General features: G+C 36.2%; 2 long non-coding RNA genes across 2 annotated transcripts; both read left to right on the top strand.

The window, feature by feature from the left end:
- The first annotated feature begins 993 nt into the window (after positions 1 to 993).
- Positions 994 to 1488, top strand: LOC114544550. The gene is made up of 3 exons (XR_003690464.1): positions 994 to 1035; positions 1248 to 1322; positions 1450 to 1488. It is a non-coding gene; the product is annotated as an uncharacterized LOC114544550 (long non-coding RNA).
- Positions 1489 to 6979: 5491 nt separating this feature from the next.
- On the top strand, positions 6980 to 9569 carry LOC114544549. Its single transcript, XR_003690463.1, has 3 exons — positions 6980 to 7021; positions 9329 to 9403; positions 9531 to 9569. It is a non-coding gene; the product is annotated as an uncharacterized LOC114544549 (long non-coding RNA).
- The last annotated feature ends 5596 nt before the right edge of the window (positions 9570 to 15165 follow it).

The raw sequence follows: 15165 nt of genomic DNA, 5'->3' as shown, positions 1-15165 counted from the left end.
TTTTTTACAGTTCAGTCAAGATCTGACAGCGTACAACCTGATTTGGAATTTACAAGGTGAGTCTCGAAGTTAAAGTTAGTTTCCATTAAAAATATAGGAAATGAAAGGTAATAGAGAATTTCCTGTCGCTATGAGTATAACAAGACAATTCAATAGTCCTGACCTCTTTCTCTAAACTGTTGTCGTAAAAGAGTATGAAAAAATTTCTTTTGTTTTCAATGTGACAGACGCGAGAGGAACTTCTGGGGCTCTCGAATCTGAGATGCGCAAATTTGCAATGGAAAAAGACCTGAGTGGAAACTACGTTGTTTTTTGGAATCACCTTTAGTTTGAAGTCCTACATGAATGTTTAGCTGATCAACTGAAAATAGGTTAGTGATAAGCCTTATACTGCTCTAGCTTTTTAACAGTTCTTCTTAAAGCCCCCCCTATCCCTTGATCGCAATCAACTCAGTAACGTATCTCTCCTATCAGGCGACTATTATTTGAGAGTCTTGTTGGAACAAAACGACGGGGAGACGCCGATAACAAATGTGTGAGTCCACGACATTTATCTATCAGGATTTGAAAATATTCAAACTACTGTCTTTTCACAGCAGTTGATATTTAAGAGGTTTTAAAGCGTCTTATTTTGAGAAGTATTATACACACTTCAATTCAAGCCAGGAACAGTTGATGGAAAAATGAATCAACTATAGATCCTCCTGCAGGAATCGCTTTTGCGATGCCGGTGAAATGCTCTTGTCACTGAGAACGTATTGTTGACTAATTTTTCCATCAACTGTTCCTGGCTTGAATTTGAAGTGTGTATAATACCACACGAAATTAAGACCCTTTAAAACCTCTAGAATATTCCTGCACCGTGTGAAGTGCCTAAAATCATCTGTTGATATTTATTTAAACTTCACTTTAGGAAGCTGATGAAGAAACCGCGGCAAAAATACAAGATTTGGCGCTTGCCAAGGGCGCTCTACCAAAACGCTTACGCATGGCCATGATTACGCAAAGCACTGATAGACGTTCGCTACTGAACAGGTGCGAATTAGTGTGATAAATTAAAAAATTGTTGCAGATGTATAGCCTCGATTCCATCCGGAGGACCTGAGTTGTATTTTAGCAACATTCTTAGATTCATCTTAAACTTGTGATTTTATAATCCTCTATATACTAGCCATCTGTAAATAGTTCAATTGAAACTAACAAGCATACTCCATAAGTAATTTATAATCTTTATTGTTGGCATATAGGCAATTGAGTGGACATCTAGTGGCTCTCTGGAAAACTGGTCATCCAAGAGCAATGGCATTACTTGTGAGAATAATGTTCGTATTAAAGCAGTTATAGTTTTTAATGTCTAAAATATACAATAAAGTTTAAATGCGGGATTTCCTGTTCGTAAGTTTTGGTTCATAAACCATTATGTAATAAATTTGAATACGATTTTCACAGCCTGCTGGTTTGCTCTATTACCTTGAAAGCCCTGACGAGGTAGGAAATCTTTGAGAATTTTTTGCGAGGGCCATTATTTACATAACCCATTCCAGTGGTTCTGACTAACCAATCATAATAGTGACTAAGTGGTATCAACTGCTTTGGTAACTAAACTCCATCATTCATCCTTATACTGTGCCAACTGCCCCACTGACGAAATAATTACATAGTAATTCATTCAGAAGTGTAAAACCTTTTTGTAAAGAAGCAATTTTGTTGGAAAGTTTTTATCTTTCTTCAGCCACCGGAGACTAAAGAAGATCATTTATCAATTCGTGACAATGTAAAGCTTGCAGAGTACGTTTTAAAGCAACAATCGTGTTCCAAAATTTCATGATGCATGCTTGTATGTACGTATAAGCCTGTTATTTCACGCGCTATACTTGTCTGTTACAGCTCAGGAAAAGCGAGAGGAACGTCAAGGAATCAACTTGAAGGATATCTCTCGCATTGGAGGACAAAAATAGGATTCAAAGCCAGGAAAGATGTGAGAATTTAAATCCAGTTGTTTTATTACAAGTAAGTGTTCATATTAAGAAAATGGGAAATGTTCTAGTCGTTTGAAAGATGAAAAAGCAATGGTATTTAAACGGATCTTTTTTACAGATTCAGTCAAGATCTGACAGCGTACAACCTGATTTGGAATTACAAGGTGAGTCTCGATCAACTGAAATAGGTTAGTGATAAGCCTTATACTGCTCTAGCTTTTTAACAGTTCTTCTTAAAGCGCCCCCCCTATCCCTTGATCGCAATCAAACTCAGTAACGTATCTCTCCTATCAGGCGACTATTATTTGAGAGTCTTGTTGGAACAAAACGACAGGGAGACGCCGATAACAAATGTGTGAGTCCACGACATTTATCTATCAGGATTTGCAAATATTCAAACTACTGTCTTTTCACAACAGTTGATATTTAAGAGGTTTAAAGCGTCTTAATTTTGAGAAGTATTATACACACTTCAATTCAAGCCAGGAACAGTTGATGGAAAAATGAGTCAACTATAGATCCTCCGGCAGGAATCGCTTTTGCGATGCCGGTGCAATGCTCTTGTCACTGAGAACGTATAGTTGACTAATTTTTCCATCAACTGTTCCTGGCTTGAATTTGAAGTGTGTATAATACCACACGAAATTAAGACCCTTTAAAACCTCTAGAATATTCCTGCACCGTGTGAAGTGCCTAAAATCATCTGTTGATATTTATTTAGAACTTCACTTTAGGAAGCTGATGAAGAAACCGCGGCAAAAATACAAGATTTGGCGCTTGCCAAGGGCGCTCTACCAAAACGCTTACGCATGGCCATGATTACGCAAAGCACTGATAGACGTTCGCTACTGAACAGGTGCGAATTAGTGTGATAAATTAACAAATTGTTGCAGATGTATAGCCTCGATTCCATTCCGGAGGACCTGAGTTGTATTTTAGCAACATTCTTAGATTCATCTTAAAACTTGTGATTTTATAATCCTCTATATACTAGCCATCTGTAAATAGTTCAATTGAGACTAACAAGCATACTCCATAAGTAATTTATAATCTTTATTGTTGGCATATAGGCAATTGAGTGGACATCTAGTGGCTCTCTGGACAACTGGTCATCCAAGAGCAATGGCATTACTTGTGAGAATAATGTTCGTATTAAAGCAGTTATAGTTTTTAATGTCTAAAATATACAATAAAGTTTAAATGCGGGATTTCCTGTTCGTAAGTTTTGGTTCATAAACCATTATGTAATAAATTTGAATACGATTTTCACAGCCTGCTGGTTTGCTCTATTACCTTGAAAGCCCTGACGAGGTAGGAAATCTTTGAGAATTTTTTGCGAGGGCCATTATTTACATAAACCCATTGCAGTGGTTCTGACTAACCAATCATAATAGTGACTAAGTGGTATCAACTGCTTTGGTAACTAAACTCCATCATTCATCCTTATACTGTGCCAACTGCCCCACTGACGAAATAATTAAATAGTAATTCATTCAGAAGTGTAAAACCTTTTTGTAAAGAAGCAATTTTGTTGGAAAGTTTTTATCTTTCCTTCAGCCACCGGAGACTAAAGAAGATCATTTATCAATTCGTGACAATGTAAAGCTTGCAGAGTACGTTTTAAAGCAACAATCGTGTTCCAAAATTTCATGATGCATGCTTGTATGTACGTATAAGCCTGTTATTTCACGCGCTATACTTGTCTGTTACAGCTCAGGAAAAGCGAGAGGAACGTCAAGGAATCAACTTGAAGGATATCCCTCGCATTGGAGACAAAAATAGGATTCAAAGCCAGGAGAGATGTGAGAATTTAAATCCAGTTGTTTTATTACAAGTAAGTGTTCATATTAAGAAAATGGGAAATGTTCTAGTCGTTTGAAAGATGAAAAAGCAATGGTATTTAAACGGATCTTTTTTACAGATTCAGTCAAGATCTGACAGCGTACAACCTGATTTGGAATTACAAGGTGAGTCTCGAAGTTAAAGTTAGTTTCCATTGAAAATATAGGAAATGAAAAGGTAATAGAGAATTTCCTGTCGCTATGAGTATAACAAGACAATTCAATAGTCCTGACCTCTTTCTCTAAACTGTTGTCGTAAAAGAGTATGAAAAAATTTCTTTTGTTTTCAATGTGACAGACGCGAGAGGAACTTCTGGGGCTCTCGAATCTGAGATGCGCAAATTTGCAATGGAAAAAGACCTGAGTGGAAACTACGTTGTTTTTTGGAATCACCTTTAGTTTGAAGTCCTGCATGAATGTTTAGCTGATCAACTGAAAATAGGTTAGTGATAAGCCTTATACTGCTCTAGCTTTTTAACAGTTCTTCTTAAAGCGCCCCCCCTATCCCTTGATCGCAATCAAACTCAGTAACGTATCTCTCCTATCAGGCGACTATTATTTGAGAGTCTTGTTGGAACAAAACGACGGGGAGACGCCGATAACAAATGTGTGAGTCCACGACATTTATCTATCAGGATTTGCAAATATTCAAACTACTGTCTTTTCACAACAGTTGATATTTAAGAGGTTTTAAAGCGTCTTAATTTTGAGAAGTATTATACACACTTCAATTCAAGCCAGGAACAGTTGATGGAAAAATGAGTCAACTATAGATCCTCCGGCAGGAATCGCTTTTGCGATGCCGGTGCAATGCTCTTGTCACTGAGAACGTATAGTTGACTAATTTTTCCATCAACTGTTCCTGGCTTGAATTTGAAGTGTGTATAATACCACACGAAATTAAGACCCTTTAAAACCTGTAGAATATTCCTGCACCGTGTGAAGTGCCTAAAATCATCTGTTGATATTTATTTAGAACTTCACTTTAGGAAGCTGATGAAGAAACCGCGGCAAAAATACAAGATTTGGCGCTTGCCAAGGGCGCTCTACCAAAACGCTTACGCATGGCCATGATTACGCAAAGCACTGATAGACGTTCGCTACTGAACAGGTGCGAATTAGTGTGATAAATTAACAAATTGTTGCAGATGTATAGCCTCGATTCCATCCGGAGGACCTGAGTTGTATTTTAGCAACATTCTTAGATTCATCTTAAAACTTGTGATTTTATAATCCTCTATATACTAGCATCTGTAAATAGTTCAATTGAGACTAACAAAGCATACTCCATAAGTAATTTTATAATCTTTATTGTTGGCATATAGGCAATTGAGTGGACATCTAGTGGCTCTCTGGACAACTGGTCATCCAAGCAATGGCATTACTTGTGAGAATAATGTTCGTATTAAAGCAGTTATAGTTTTTAATGTCTAAAATATACAATAAAGTTTAAATGCGGGATTTCCTGTTCGTAAGTTTTGGTTCATAAACCATTATGTAATAAATTTGAATACGATTTTCACAGCCTGCTGGTTTGCTCTATTACCTTGAAAGCCCTGACGAGGTAGGAAATCTTTGAGAATTTTTTGCAGGGCCATTATTTACATAAACCCATTGCAGTGGTTCTGACTAACCAATCATAATAGTGACTAAGTGGTATCAACTGCTTTGGTAACTAAACTCCATCATTCATCCTTATACTGTGCCAACTGCCCCACTGACGAAATAATTAAATAGTAATTCATTCAGAAGTGTAAAACCTTTTTGTAAAGAAGCAATTTGTTGGAAAGTTTTTATCTTTCCTTCAGCTACCGGAGACTAAAGAAGATCATTTATCAATTCGTGACAATGTAAAGCTTGCAGAGTACGTTTTAAAGCAACAATCGTGTTCCAAAATTTCATGATGCATGCTTGTATGTACGTATAAGCCTGTTATTTCACGCGCTATACTTGTCTGTTACAGCTCAGGAAAAGCGAGAGGAACGTCAAGGAATCAACTTGAAGGATATCCCTCGCATTGGAGACAAAAATAGGATTCAAAGCCAGGAGAGATGTGAGAATTTAAATCCAGTTGTTTTATTACAAGTAAGTGTTCATATTAAGAAAATGGGAAATGTTCTAGTCGTTTGAAAGATGAAAAAGCAATGGTATTTAAACGGATCTTTTTTACAGATTCAGTCAAGATCTGACAGCGTACAACCTGATTTGGAATTACAAGGTGAGTCTCGAAGTTAAAGTTAGTTTCCATTGAAAATATAGGAAATGAAAAGGTAATAGAGAATTTCCTGTCGCTATGAGTTAACAAGACAATTCAATAGTCCTGACCTCTTTCTTAAACTGTTGTCGTAAAAGAGTATGAAAAAATTTCTTTTGTTTTCAATGTGACAGACGCGAGAGGAACTTCTGGGGCTCTCGAATCTGAGATGCGCAAATTTGCAATGGAAAAAGACCTGAGTGGAAACTACGTTTTTTTTGGAATCACCTTTAGTTTGAAGTCCTGCATGAATGTTTAGCTGATCAACTGAAAATAGGTTAGTGATAAGCCTTATACTGCTCTAGCTTTTTAACAGTTCTTCTTAAAGCGCCCCCCCCTATCCCTTGATCGCAATCAAACTCAGTAACGTATCTCTCCTATCAGGCGACTATTATTTGAGAGTCTTGTTGGAACAAAACGACGGGGAGACGCCGATAACAAATGTGTGAGTCCACGACATTTATCTATCAGGATTTGCAAATATTCAAACTACTGTCTTTTCACAACAGTTGATATTTAAGAGGTTTTAAAGCGTCTTAATTTTGAGAAGTATTATACACACTTCAATTCAAGCCAGGAACAGTTGATGGAAAAATGAGTCAACTATAGATCCTCCGGCAGGAATCGCTTTTGCGATGCCGGTGCAATGCTCTTGTCACTGAGAACGTATAGTTGACTAATTTTTCCATCAACTGTTCCTGGCTTGAATTTGAAGTGGGTATAATACCACACGAAATTAAGACCCTTTAAAACCTCTAGAATATTCCTGCACCGTGTGAAGTGCCTAAAATCATCTGTTGATATTTATTTAGAACTTCACTTTAGGAAGCTGATGAAGAAACCGCGGCAAAAATACAAGATTTGGCGCTTGCCAAGGGCGCTCTACCAAAACGCTTACACATGGCCATGATTACGCAAAGCACTGATAGACGTTCGCTACTGAACAGGTGCAAATTAGTGTGATAAATTAACAAATTGTTGCAGTGTATAGCCTCGATTCCATCCGGAGGACCTGAGTTGTATTTTAGCAACATCTTAGATTCATCTTAAAACTTGTGATTTTATAATCCTCTATATACTAGCCATCTGTAAATAGTTCAATTGAGACTAACAAGCATACTCCATAAAAATTTATAATCTTTATTGTTGGCATATAGGCAATTGAGTGGACATCTAGTGGCTCTCTGGACAACTGGTCATCCAAGAGCAATGGCATTACTTGTGAGAATAATGTTCGTATTAAAGCAGTTATAGTTTTTAATGTCTAAAATATATATAAAGTTTAAATGCGGGATTTCCTGTTCGTAAGTTTTGGTTCATAAACCATTATGTAATAAATTTGAATACGATTTTCACAGCCTGCTGGTTTGCTCTATTACCTTGAAAGCCCTGACGAGGTAGGAAATCTTTGAGAATTTTTTGCGAGGGCCATTATTTACATAAACCCATTGCAGTGGTTCTGACTAACCAATCATAATAGTGACTAAGTGGTATCAACTGCTTTGGTAACTAAACTCCATCATTCATCCTTATACTGTGCCAACTGCCCCACTGACGAAATAATTAAATAGTAATTCATTCAGAAGTGTAAAACCTTTTTGTAAAGAAGCAATTTTGTTGGAAAGTTTTTATCTTTCCTTCAGCTACCGGAGACTAAAGAAGATCATTTATCAATTCGTGACAATGTAAAGCTTGCAGAGTACGTTTTAAAGCAACAATCGTGTTCCAAAATTTCATGATGCATGCTTGTATGTACGTATAAGCCTGTTATTTCACGCGCTATACTTGTCTGTTACAGCTCAGGAAAAGCGAGAGGAACGTCAAGGAATCAACTTGAAGGATATCCCTCGCATTGGAGACAAAAATAGGATTCAAAGCCAGGAGAGATGTGAGAATTTAAATCCAGTTGTTTTATTACAAGTAAGTGTTCATATTAAGAAAATGGGAAATGTTCTAGTCGTTTGAAAGATGAAAAAGCAATGGTATTTAAACGGATCTTTTTTACAGATTCAGTCAAGATCTGACAGCGTACAACCTGATTTGGAATTACAAGGTGAGTCTCGAAGTTAAAGTTAGTTTCCATTGAAAATATAGGAAATGAAATGGTAATAGAGAATTTCCTGTCGCTATGAGTATAACAAGACAATTCAATAGTCCCGACCTCTTTCTCTAAACTGTTGTCGTAAAAGTGTATGAAAAAAATTCTTTTGTTTTCAATGTGACAGACGCGAGAGGAACTTCTGGGGCTCTCGAATCTGAGATGCGCAAATTTGCAATGGAAAAAGACCTGAGTGGAAACTACGTTGTTTTTTGAAATCACCTTTAGTTTGAAGTCCTACATGAATGTTTAGCTGATCAACTGAAAATAGGTTAGTGATAAGCCTTATACTGCTCTAGCTTTTTAACAGTTCTTCTTAAAGCGCCCCCCCCCCTATCCCTTGATCGCAATCAAACTCAGTAACGTATCTCTCCTATCAGGCGACTATTATTTGAGAGTCTTGTTGGAACAAAACGACGGGGAGACGCCGATAACAAATGTGTGAGTCCACGATATTTATCTATCAGGATTTGAAAATATTCAAACTACTGTCTTTTCACAGCAGTTGATATTTAAGAGGTTTTAAAGCGTCTTAATTTTGAGAAGTATTATACACACTTCAATTCAAGCCAGGAACAGTTGATGGAAAAATGAGTCAACTATAGATCCTCCTGCAGGAATCGCTTTTGCGATGCCGGTGAAATGCTCTTGTCACTGAGAACGTATTGTTGACTAATTTTTCCATCAACTGTTCCTGGCTTGAATTTGAAGTGTGTATAATACCACACGAAATTAAGACCCTTTAAAACCTCTAGAATATTCCTGCACCGTGTGAAGTGCCTAAAATCATCTGTTGATATTTATTTAGAACTTCACTTTAGGAATCTGATGAAGAAACCGCGGCAAAAATACAAGATTTGGCGCTTGCTAAGGGCGCTCTACCAAAACGCTTACGCATGGCCATGATTATGCAAAGCACTGATAGACGTTCGCTACTGAACAGGTGCGAATTAGTGTGATAAATTAACAAATTGTTGCAGATGTATAGCCTCGATTCCATCCGGAGGACCTTAGTTGTATTTTAGCAACATTCTTAGATTCATCTTAAAACTTGTGATTTTATAATCCTCTATATACTAGCCATCTGTAAATAGTTCAATTGAAACTAACAAGCATACTCCATAAGTAATTTATAATCTTTATTGTTGGCATATAGGCAATTGAGTGGACATCTAGTGGCTCTCTGGAAAACTGGTCATCCAAGAGCAATGGCATTACTTGTGAGAATAATGTTCGTATTAAAGCAGTTATAGTTTTTAATGTCTAAAATATACAATAAAGTTTAAATGCGGGATTTCCTGTTCGTAAGTTTTGGTTCATAAACCATTATGTAATAAATTTGAATACGATTTTCACAGCCTGCTGGTTTGCTCTATTACCTTGAAAGCCCTGACGAGGTAGGAAATCTTTGAGAATTTTTTCATCTGTAGTTACCGTACGTATTCCATATATGGCAGTGATTGCACAATATATATTTATTATGCAAGAGCAAATACATGACGCTGAACAACAAATACATAACGCTGAAAAGCAAATACATGACGCGCGCTTGGTCTTGGGTCCAAGCTTCCCACTTCGCGGATGTACAAGATGGCGGCTAAAGGCATGGAGTTTTGTTTAGTTTGGTGACTAAAACGTAAAACCTTTGTATGTTTGTGTATATTCAATACATATGACAAGATATTTATAATCTTAAAGGTAGGAACGGCTTAGAACCAAATCTGTATTATATTTATTGTACTGATTGAAAAATAAATATTGCATTACTAATTTTTATTAGGCTAGTCAACTTCAGCAAATGCAATAGCAAAATATTTGGTTTCAAACACAAAAGCTTTTAGTAGTTTATTACTGAGTAATCTACAGTGTGAAGCTGTCAATAAGATTTAATATCCTTTGATATTTCTTACTGCAAATCCATCCTGGACTAAAATCCATTAAATAGAAGAGACGTATTTTGTTATACAGTGCCATATGAAATAGTTGGGCTATTACCTTATCTGCACAGCTGGTATATTACTCTAACGGAATTCAAGAACCCCGTTATTAAGATAGAGCTAGAGGAATATTAGTTTAAAAGAATGTCTCAATAGAGACATCCCTGCACTATTTGATTAACATGGCAACTTGATATATCAGAGTTTATATCATATGCCACTCATGGTGAAATAATTATCAATGATCTTTTCTTATATGGGTGTAGTTCAGCTGTACTGGCTGTGGAATAGCGGCACTGGAACTAGCCACACTTGTTAATACTATTGTAACATCCAAAGACAATAACAAATATGAATGATATTCTACACAGCTGTGTCTACTCACACAGAAACCTTAAAAGAAGCTTTATTTGCTTGCTGAAGCCATTGTGTATAAATATATACATAGAGCCAATATCAAATTTGGTACTTACAATCAGTGTTGGTAGATAGCTGCATATTTGAGGCCAAACAACATCACACTAGTTCTTTGTTCCTTTGTCTTTGCCTTTTATTTTCTTTGTTTTCTTGATAGCACTAATGACAATTTGGCCTCAAATATTTGCATATCTACCAACTCTGCTTACAATATGGTTTTTTAGCAACACAGAAATTGTGTATAAGATTGATTACAATTCAATACTGTACAACACCATAATAATGTCTTCTTGAAATTGTAATTATTACTTGATAGCATCTCCTATCTGCCTTCTGAAAATAGTAGGTTGACTTGTTGATTGTTATTCAAAGTATTTACTGGAAATTACCCATTGTTGCTAGATGACAGGCTGTAAAGTTGCAGTCATGTTACATGTAAGCTGAAATGTAAACAATTAACCCAAGAAAAACCAGTTCGGTGATCAGTTTATTGGTGACATTTCACAGCAATTTTAAACAAAATAGTTTTGTTATACTTTTAGAATATAATATATCTGTACTGTTACAGTAACACTCCCCTTGCTACTTAAATATATATATATTAATATATATATAATATATATATATATAATATATATATATATAATATATATATATATGAATTATGGAAATATTTATGACACAACCCTTAAGACATGCAGGTATGTAAATAGTACACTAGGTAAGAGGCTGAATATTGCATAGATTGTAAATATGCTGAGTTATACATGTATTGCTACTAACTGAAGATCAAAAGTAGGGTTAGCCTCAGAGCAATGCATCTTTTATTTTTTTACCTTGTCGAACACCAGACAATTTTTTCTGCGATGGGCTAATCACATGTATGTGTTGCCACTTTTATTAGCTAATAAACGGTAGCCTCTATAATACATCAGACTAAATATTTGTTTTCTATTGATCTCTATCGGTCAAAGTTCACAGTCTTATAACTTCAGAATAACTTCGGAGGTTAACAATGCCTTCTGTATTTATGTGTTAAATCAGCACTAAACACCCAAAAATTGCCCCATTCTATAATATTTTATGGTAATACTATTTGCAACTTGTGGGAACTATAGAACACTGTGGCCTAAATAATTGAGTTGATGCAACAAATTCTTTATTCGTATTTTATATAAGCCAGCATTACCAAGGGCAACCACAAAAATATTGTAAAAAATATTCTTGCCGTTCAAAGGAGCATAATGGTTTTCTTTTCTAAGTATATGGGTTCGATTCCCATAATGCTCTACTCTAGACTACCGGCTGCAAGAATTTAGAACGAATAATTTTTGGAACTCAAGAAGGTTTCGTAACTTCGTTTGTACATTGCACGTTTTGCTGTAAATGACAACAAAAGGGACGTAATGTATCTCCGAAATGGAAAGTAGGGCTGAGAGTTTTCCTATAAAAATACTGCTTTGTCGGAAAATACCCGGCGCAAATTCTCTCGGTGCCTAAATGCTACAGACAACACGCTGATCGATCAAATCAACGCACAATAAATCAAATCTGATAAAGATTTACAGAGGCCGAAAACTTGATTCTCACACACTGCTGGGAGCCGCTGCAGCATCGGTAGATATTTCCGTTTGACTTGCGTTGGTAACAGGTCATTTCTTCCAAGTCCTTTTGTCCAACTCCAAGTTACTGTACGTCATCGGTCTTTGTAACAAGTCAAGTCATGCAAACTCTGTTGATGGAAACAATAGATAGACACGCACCACTTAGAACCAGGCGAATCAGTAGCAAGAGATCCCCCTGGGTTACAAACGCATTGAGACAATTGATTTTTAAACGAGATTATTTAAAGAAGTAGCAATTTCTACGAAAGATTCACAAATTTGGTGCCAGTGTTGGAAATTTTTTGATAGAATGTTTTCACAACAAATCACAAGGTTTTTGTTCTCTATTTCTGATGTGTAATCACTATAATGCTTCTCAACGATTTTAAATCGATCATGCCCTTGTCAAAAAACGTCAAAAAAACGTTGCTTACATAAATTACATAATTAACATATATTAACGAGATAATCATACTTTCGCACACCAGTATAAATGTATAAGAAATCAAGTCAATAATGAAATAAAAAGCGAAACGACTTTATTTTGCTAATAGTCTCGTTTTACATAAAGGAGACCCTAAACAAACATGAGTATAAGGAGTATAAATGAGTTATACTCTCGAAAATAGGAAAAACTAAGATAACTTAGTGAACAATTAATAACCTCACCTGTTAAAAGAGCCGAAACTTTCAATAATTATTTCTCGAATGTTGGGGATGAATTAGCTCCTGAAATTCCTGTCTCTGAGTCTGAACCAGAATCCTACCTTGACACAAACCAATGCAATTGTTACCCTGCAAATTTCTACGATGGACCATACCAAATAAGTTGCAGCACATGTAATTGCAACTTCTTTGACAGAAATATTTGCAAAATCCATTTATACTGGAATATTTCCTAATGAATGGAAGGAAGCAAGGTTGGGTGTAACGAATGAACCAAGTAATTATCGACTAATTAGGCTGGGGCGGTTTTTGAAAATACCCGAAACCGATAACCGAATAAAAACCCCCAATAAAACCAACAAAACGGTCTTTTAAAACAAAGACGTCGTACGCGGTGTAACTTAATTTAACGACCGACCAGCAATGACTCATACCGTCCGATTACGAGCGGACTTATCGTTAAGAGCTCTGACTTATTAGCAAACGAATTTAACTCTTGTGAGGAAAATAACCATCTGAAGACTGCAGAAAGGGGAAAGTTAAAATGGTGTAAAGATTTCGAATCGCTTCAAATATTTATCGAAAAGGAATTAACTGATTTTAGAGGAGAGTGGTCAACACCTAGAGGCGGTTGTAAAGAGTTCAAGCGTGCTAAATTCAACTTACGTTGGTATGATAAAACTCAAAGTATAATACTTGAGAGAAAAGAATCTAATGCTATTATAGATAAGCTCTTCTCGATCGCACAACAAGAGGAGAAACTATCTGAAGATATGGAATATAGTTACGATGAATAGGCCTTATTGGACATTAGTGACGATCAAAATGGCGACGCAGGCCAAAGAACAAATCTCCTTCAAGAAACAGTTGAAACACTGGTGGACAAAATAGCAAAGTTAGAAAGCAACTTTGAGGAAGAGAGACAGAATACTTTCAGACTTAGCCTTAAGAACTTCTTCATCTACACGAGTCCCGACCACTTGAAGGAGAAAACAACTTCAACAAAGTTGAACGAGCTGAAAGCGAGAACATTGCCCTAAAGAAGGAAAACCAGTCCCTGAGGGAAAAAGTTAAAGCATTAACCAATACCGTCAAAAATTTTAAATAATCGAACTAAATCATCCGAACAAGACAAACAAAGTTTGCAAACGGTGATTAATTAATAAGTTGTGAAATAACCAAGAATAAATCCCATGCATAACGCCACTAAGCCAACGAATGTTGATAGTTCTTTTGTAGAAAACGACAGGAACGAAACAATGCAATATAAAAGAAAGCCACTTAATAAAACAACTTCTGCAGCGACAAATACACTGATAATACGATCAATACGGCGAACCAATACAGCGTACTATCAGAGCAAGAAATACCTAATGAGAACGATTCAGTTATTGAATTTGACGATACGGTGGAAGCAAGCCAGGCGGAAAAGCCTGCTCCGCCACCTGGTGATAACCAAACTTGACATAAACAACGCAATATTCCCGTATCTCAAGCCAATACACAAACTCCGAGCGCTTCATATCGTAGACCTTTCAATGAACAAGAAAGACAAAACAAGCAATACCGGCGTGAAGATATAGCAATTGTGGGTGACTCAATGCTAAAATTTGTCGACAACCGAAGGTCAAGAAACGGAACAAATAAAAACGTTACTGTAAAAACATTTCCCGGGGCGAAAATCGACGATATGACACACTACATTAAGCCTACAATCAACAGAAAACCTCAGCAATTGATTATTCATATTGGAACTAATGATTTATCTACCAAATCACCAAAACAAATTATACAATCTATTGCTGCACTAGGAGAATCGATTACGACGGAGGATCCAAGTATTGATCTAACATTCTCTGAAGTGGTAACAAGAAATGATAATGAAGGACTTGCGGATAAGGTAAAATTAATTAGATAAGCTTAGATAAGTTGTGCACGCAAAGAAATTGGGGTCTCATAAGCCATACGAATATCAAAACTATTCACTTAAACGGATCTGGCTGGACTGCATCTTAATAAACAGGGCCCAGCCATTCTAGCTAGAAATATAAAGTCACACTTATTACTAAACTCAAATTGACTAAATTCTCCAGACTCAATTGAAGCAGATAAATCTGACGCAACACAAATGACTAGCCGAACTAACTTACGCCACCCTTCAAGGATTTGCTGTAGGGCAGCTAAATATTACAAGCTTAGTTAAACATATTGAGGAACTTCGAATATTTGCAAAACAAACATCTTTTGATCTATTATGCATTAATGAAACAAGGATTGACGCATCGATTAAAAATTCTGAAATTAAATTACAAGGTTATGATTTAATAAGACATGATAGGAATAGATACGGTGGAGGAGTAGCTACTTAC

The sequence above is a fragment of the Dendronephthya gigantea genome, unplaced genomic scaffold, assembly GCF_004324835.1.
Source record: "Dendronephthya gigantea isolate DGI-Jeju-01 unplaced genomic scaffold, DenGig_1.0 000837F, whole genome shotgun sequence".
NCBI lineage: Eukaryota > Metazoa > Cnidaria > Anthozoa > Malacalcyonacea > Nephtheidae > Dendronephthya > Dendronephthya gigantea.
This window is presented reverse-complemented; position numbering and strand designations above follow the sequence as displayed.